The sequence below is a fragment of the Pinus tabuliformis genome, chromosome 5_1 (assembly GCF_031772625.1).
Source record: "Pinus tabuliformis cultivar Carrire ecotype Pingquan chromosome 5_1, CPIR1, whole genome shotgun sequence".
NCBI lineage: Eukaryota > Viridiplantae > Streptophyta > Pinopsida > Pinales > Pinaceae > Pinus > Pinus tabuliformis.
In genome coordinates this window covers 546515770-546522502 of record NC_142305.1, presented here as the reverse complement: position 1 = coordinate 546522502, position 6733 = coordinate 546515770, and the positions used below count along the sequence as shown (strand labels likewise).

At 36.3% G+C, this 6733-nt stretch overlaps 1 long non-coding RNA gene across 1 annotated transcript; it reads left to right on the top strand.

Moving 5' to 3' along the window:
• The first annotated feature begins 2638 nt into the window (after window positions 1–2638).
• On the top strand, window positions 2639–3298 carry LOC149165961 (uncharacterized). The gene is made up of 2 exons (XR_016260375.1): window positions 2639–2854; window positions 2947–3298. It is a non-coding gene; the product is annotated as an uncharacterized LOC149165961 (long non-coding RNA).
• The last annotated feature ends 3435 nt before the right edge of the window (window positions 3299–6733 follow it).

Here is a 6733-nt window from a genome sequence, read left to right as displayed (position 1 = left end):
AAGGTGTTGTAAAATTTTCTAATGAAAAGAAAAGGAGCCTGAAGAGGTTTTCCCTCATGGAATTTGTAGGACCAAGAGCGTGTGAAGATATTTTGATTTTTTTTTTATTGTTTATCGGGGAAACAAGGAAAATTATTCATGTGGTCGTTACATTAATTGTGGTGTTAGAGCATTCCTTTTTGCTCTGAAAAATCTTGTAATAACAAGAAAAATTGAGAAGTTGATAGGAATCGTGTTGATTGTATGCCACCAAGAACAGGAGGCTGAGGAAGGACTGAAATGGACAATGGCTAGAGATTGGAGTTGAGGCCTATCTAGACAATAGTGGATGACATGGAAATTGCAGAGAGATAAGAACATGATGTAGGGGACATGAATGAGAGTGAGGATACGGGTTCTGAAGAAGGCATCTCTAGGAAGAGGGAAACATGAAGAGTAGTTCATTAAGTTAGTTATCAAGGTCGGGTCCAAACCAAAGATGGAGGTGCCACTATATGATGAGACATGAATGTGGAGGAGTTGTTGGATTAGATCAACATTCTAGACAAATATTTTGATTATGAGGATGTTGAGGAGGACCAAGAGGTCAAGTATGCTCTCATGGGGTTAAGAGGACATGAAACACTATGGTGGGATGTGTTGTAGGTAGATCAGAGAAAGAAGGGGAAAGGAAATATTAAATCTAGGATAGGATGCTAAGAAAATTTAAGAACAAGTTTATGCCCAAAGATTACCAGCAAAATTAAGCTCATAAGAAAAGTTGGCTAACAAGTAGAGACAACCCAGTAAAGGAACGAGTTTCGTTGAAGGGAAAGGGTCTCACAATAGGGGAAGAGCCTAAACTCTAAGAGGAAGTAAGAATTCTAAGGTCAAGTCAATCACCACGAGAAGGAGAATGAAGGGGTGGGATATTTTTTCCAAGAGGTAGAGGCCGAGTTAAAGAAGTCAAAGGAATCTAGGATAGGAAGCTAACAAAATTCAAGAACAAATTTATGCCCAAATATTATCAACAGAATTAAGGGCAGAAGAAAAGTTGCTAGCAAGTAGAGACAAAGCAGTAAAGGAAGGAGTTTAGCTAAAGGGAAAGGGTCTCACAATAGGGGAAGAGCCTAAAATCTAAGAGGAAGTAAGGAGTCTAAGGTCAACTCAATCACCAAGAGGAGGAGAATTAAGGGGCGGGTTATTTTTTCCAAGAGGTAGAGGCAGAGTTAGAGAAGTCAAAGGATACATATGTCGAAAGGCAGGCCATCTTTCATGGAATTATCCTAAAAGTAAATCAGTAAGCTAGAGAGGATTGTGTGTTGCAAAAGCCAAGGATGAGGTAGCAACAATGGTAGTAAAAGAGGAAACCCCTAAACTAGGTGAGTCTCTAATGTTCAGAGGATTTTAACTAAAGTATAAAAGGAGAAACTAGAGCCAACCCAATGAAGAAATTTGTTTAGAACAACATGCAAGTCTAATGGAAAATGTTGCAAAGTAATTATTGATAGTGGCAGCACTAACAACATGGTTTCTTTGGAAATGGTGGAGAAATGAGGGCTACAAAGAATGAGACACCCCACTCCTTATTGGTTGGCATGGCTACAAAACATAAATCATATTTTAGTCAACCAACAAAGTAAGGTGGAATTCCAAATTAGCACCTACAAGGACGAGGTGTTGTGTGATATGATTCCTATGGATGTTTTCCATGTCTTATTAGGGAGGCCATGGTAACATGATCAAGGAGATACTCATGACAAGAGGAGAAATACCTACTCCTTTGACAAAGACAACTGTAGGCACATTATGTTACCATTGGAGGAGAAGGGAGTCAAAGAGGACACAGGCACGAGTTGTTAATAGTGGTCAGAAAGGAGCTCCTACAACAAGTCAATCAAGAAGAGGAGGTGCAGTTGGCTCTAATTGGTAAGCGTGGAACCATCCTTACACACAAATTTAAATGAGTTTTCTTCTAAAATTAAATCTATGTTAAATGAATTTTCTATGTTGTCATGGAAGAGTTACCCAACGCTTTTCCTCCTATAAGAAGCATTAGCCATCATATAGATTTAATTCTGACAGATAGTTTGCTTAATAAAGTAGCTTATAAAATGGCAGGTAGAGAAAATGAAAAGAGTCCAAAAACAAATGCAAGAGTTATTCCACACAAGGTTAATCAAAGACCATTTGAGCCCTTATAGTGTACCAATTATCTTAGTCCAAAGAAAAATGGAAATTGGAAGATGTGCTATTAATAAAAATACTATCAGATATACATTCCCTTTAACCTGCATGGACAATATCAAGTTAATAACAAATCCTCTACCTCGAGTGGGGGTGGTATTAGCAGTAGAGACTTTGGAAAGGAAAAATGGAACAACTAGGGCAAGCATGCCCTAAATCCTTTAGCCTTCCGATCTTCCTATGCGCACAAATTCGAGATTTGATGTGACGGTGTGACAATCTTTCAATGTGTATGACATCTCTGTGGAGGGCCCTAGTGTTCGCCGTTATGAGGTTCCGTCGGTACGTTTCTGATTTGTATGCATTTTTGGACGATTTGATTCGATTTTTGTCGGGTTTAATTTCAAATGTTTTTCAACCGGACTAGGCATCTTGAAGTGTCCCATCTTACCCTCGTTATGGCTGGTTTTCCGCAAACGTAGCCTCTGCATCGTACAACTGGTACTGAGTTAATAGTTCACGCTCAGGAGCTTTGGTAGTATTAAATATTTCTTGGCAGTGGATACTGTGGATGATCACTTTTATTAAGCTTTAAGCGAAGCACAGAGAAGGATGATAGAGATTAGCCCGAAGTATGTTAATTATATTTGGAGGTTAATCGGTTCAAATAAGCAAGGAAAATTGTGAGGTACAACTTTGGATGCCATTCCCTTCCAGATTCTCTGCTTCATGGATAGAGATCCCTATTTTACATCAATAAATTATGAATACAAACTGCAGGTGAATCAATAGCATCAGGCGGAAGAAGTGGTTGTCACAACAGCTGGAGAAGATATCGGCAGCAGAGAGTGCCGAAATGATGATCTTTCTACCACTGGAAGCTACGCTGTCGGTGGCTGAGAAAATATTATGGCCAGCGGGGAGGAATAAACCACCGCAGCCATAGAGTGTGAACCTCGCAATTGTCACTGCAACCTCCACCGACCAGAAGTTGAAAACGAGAACCGGTTCGAGTGCCGTCGCATACGGAGGTGATCATCCGTCATTCTGAATTATGGGGAACTGTAAGTTATGCATCCATTTCTATTTCTGGTATAACATTAATCAATCGCGAGTTATTATGTCCGTTCAAATGAAGATTTTAGTTTCCAGAGTTGGAATAGGTGTTGTCTACCTACGTTACAAATTCGCGGGGATGTTAGTTTTCTTGCTACAATCTGGTAAAAGAAAAGAAATTTTAAAAAGTAGTTTGAATTTTTTTAAGGTGGAAATGGATTAGTTTTACTAAAAATTTCAGAGTATCCAAAATTTGAAGTTTAACATTGATAATCTATTTGAAGTTTAATATTTATAATCTAAATTTTCTAAAGATTATGCTAAATTTTATCATAATCTTACCAAAATTCCTATTATTTTCCAAATTATTTTGTTGGTTTTTCTTCCACTACAAAGTTAGTTAGAAAATGATCACTTTTATTAACAAAAAAAAATTATATTGCACAAATTTTCGTCTATATTACTGGATGTGTGCAGCCAAATATTATATTGCAAAAATTTTCATCTACATTACTGGATGTGTGCACACTACTAAGGAAACGCATGTGATTTGTGCGCCTTTCTTCACATGTACGCTGATCAAGAAAAAAAATAGTTTGTTGAACCTTTTTCAACAGAGAAATACAAGTACTTGCACGCTACATCTACAAACTTTGTTCTTAGTTGCTGCGAATATCAGTTAACACTTGATTGCTTTTCGTTCGGTTTCCTTTCTCTTTACATAAGTTATATTCATATATTTTTCGGTTTCCTTTCTCTTTACATTAGTTATATTCATATATGTTTCGGTGTCCTATTAGAGTTTTCTATTAGAATGTCCTCTTTAGATTACTTATATTCATATATGTTTTGCTTTCTTATTAGAGTTTTCTGTTAGAATCTTCTCTAGGGGAATGATGACAAGGATTCAAGAAAGGAGTTTATCAGACAAAATGAGATTTTACGAACTTTCCCCTCCATGCTGAGGCTCTTTGGGGTTTTTAGACCTTTTATAATGAAGAGACAGAGGAGGAAACCAGAATGCCACAGCAGTTCCACATAATAACAAATAATACAGTTCTAACATAATAAAATATAATAAAGTTGTGTTTCTTTGACTCAAATGGTTTTAATTAAATAGATTGAAAAATACATGATTAAATTGATTGAGAATACATGATTAAATGGACAAAAAAATATTTGTAATAGATATCATAATTTTGGTTTACATATGATTAGAAAAAGTTTAGATTCTATTTAGCTAACTAGTAATTATTAAAAGTAATTGTGTCTAACACTCCCCTTAATTATGGCTGTTAGTTTATGTTGATTCAAGTCTTATCTAGGCTTACAACACTTCAATTAAAATTTGATTCACCTTTCTCTTTTGGGACAGGTTACCAGTGGCTCTATGGTGTATAATATTTTTCTTCCTATTGCTCCAACTTTTTTTCCTCATACTTGTTTTTGATCTTTAGCTTTACCCTGATTAATATTTTTTTCCTGCATTGTCTTCTTTATCTTATTTTTCTTGTGCATCTGCTTGTACCTCAGCTAATATTGATTGAGCCTTTCTATTTAATCACTATAAAATCAAAAACAATTTTATTTTTCTTTCACGTCTTCTTCTATTATCACAATTATGGCAAAAGATTCAGTAACTCTCATAATACTGTCTGTATTTTTCTATTCCTTGTACTATTGTAGTAATAATTAAGTTTCTATACTTACTTTCATCTATATTGTAACTGGTCTTTGCAAGTCACTCTTCAAGAAATCTTAATTTAGTATTATCATCACATTCAATTTTTACTACTATGTTTTTCTAATGCGTTATTGTTTTTGCAAACGCTGCTTCAATTTCATTTCCGACATGTGTATTGCAAACTGAGTTTCATATTTTACAGCGTTTTTTACTATGTTCATACAATGCATTTCGTATAGAATCATGTTTTTCTTCTACAAATTTTAACATAATTATCTTTAACATAATACGTGTCTATAAGATATAAGAGTTATGTGGGAGGTCCTATCTCCAGCGAGGAAGTACACAATGTTCTTAAATCATTCTCGAAAGGCAAGTATGGTTGGACCATGGAGATTTTCACACACGTTTCTGACATTATGGGCCCGGACTTACTGAATATGGTAGAGGAATCGTGACAAAAGATGAAAGTTTATGGGGCTGTAAATGTGACCTTCCTGGCCTTGATTCCAAAAAAGAGGTGCCCCAAAATTTTCCAGGACTTCCGGCCCATATCTCTAAGATAATTGCAAACCAGATAAGAGACTATCTTTGTATACATATTTCACCGAAGAAATTTGGCTTCCTTAAGATTAAAAGAATCGAAGACGTGATGGAAATCACACAAGAGGCTTTGCACACAATAAAAAGTCAGAAAAGGGTGTTAATACTGAAGCTGGATCTCCATTGTGCCTATGACAGTGGACTGGACATATCTGAAATCAATCCCGTACAAAATTGGCCTCTCCGTGAACGTGATAGATGGCATGTGTACTACGGTTAATGATGCAGTTATTATAAACGATGTTACCTCATCTTTCTTCTATGCATTCCGAGGAGTTCATCTGGAATGTTGCTTATCCCCATTGCTTTTTCTCATTGTAATTGAACCCCTGAGTTGTAGAATTTTGGCGTACAATGCCTTCGGCCTACTTACAGGATTTTAGATTATAAGAAAAGTTTCAATTACCCACTTAATGTTTGTAGATGATGTCTTGATATTTGGACAGGGTTGAGGGAGGCAACGGCTACATCTCCAAAAAAGTCATTATTGCTTTTGGAAATGCATCAGGATTGCTGATGAGTTCACACAAGTCAACTTTATTACACGTTGGAGAGGAGACTAGTCTGGTGACTGAAATCATAAATTTCTTTGCTATTTCCATGGGCCCGGTAGATTTGGGCTTCACATATTTGGGCTTTCACATGAAACCAAATAAATACTGCAGAGTTGACCGATAATGGCTAACTCGCATTTTCAGAAGCAAATTGAGCAATTGGACATACAAGTGGACGTCTCTTGGAGGTAGAATAGTATTGGTTGAATCTCTATTGCAAAATATCTATGTATATTGGATGCATTTTTAGATACTACCTATGGGTATTATATCTCATATAGATGCCATCATTGCAGACATTACCTGCTTAGGCGTTAAAGGAGACCAAAAAAAAATTACACTTGGGCAAGATGAATCAATTACCAAGAGCCCAGACCTGGGAACTGGGTTTAAAAAAGACTGAAATTTTTGGCTGGGCATTGTTGACTATGAGTTTATGGTGAGCTCTTTCTAGATCTAGCATCTAGAACAATAGTATATGTAGTAAGTATTTAAAGAACAAAAACCCTATGGAATGGATTACAAAGGGTGTCAAATGCAGAAAAACATATTCCTACATAGGAGCCTTCTTGCTACGAGAAAATGGTCCACATAGAACCTTTGCATATACACTAGATCTGGTCGTAATGCACTTATTGGAATGGACAACATATACGATGTGGCAGGGATC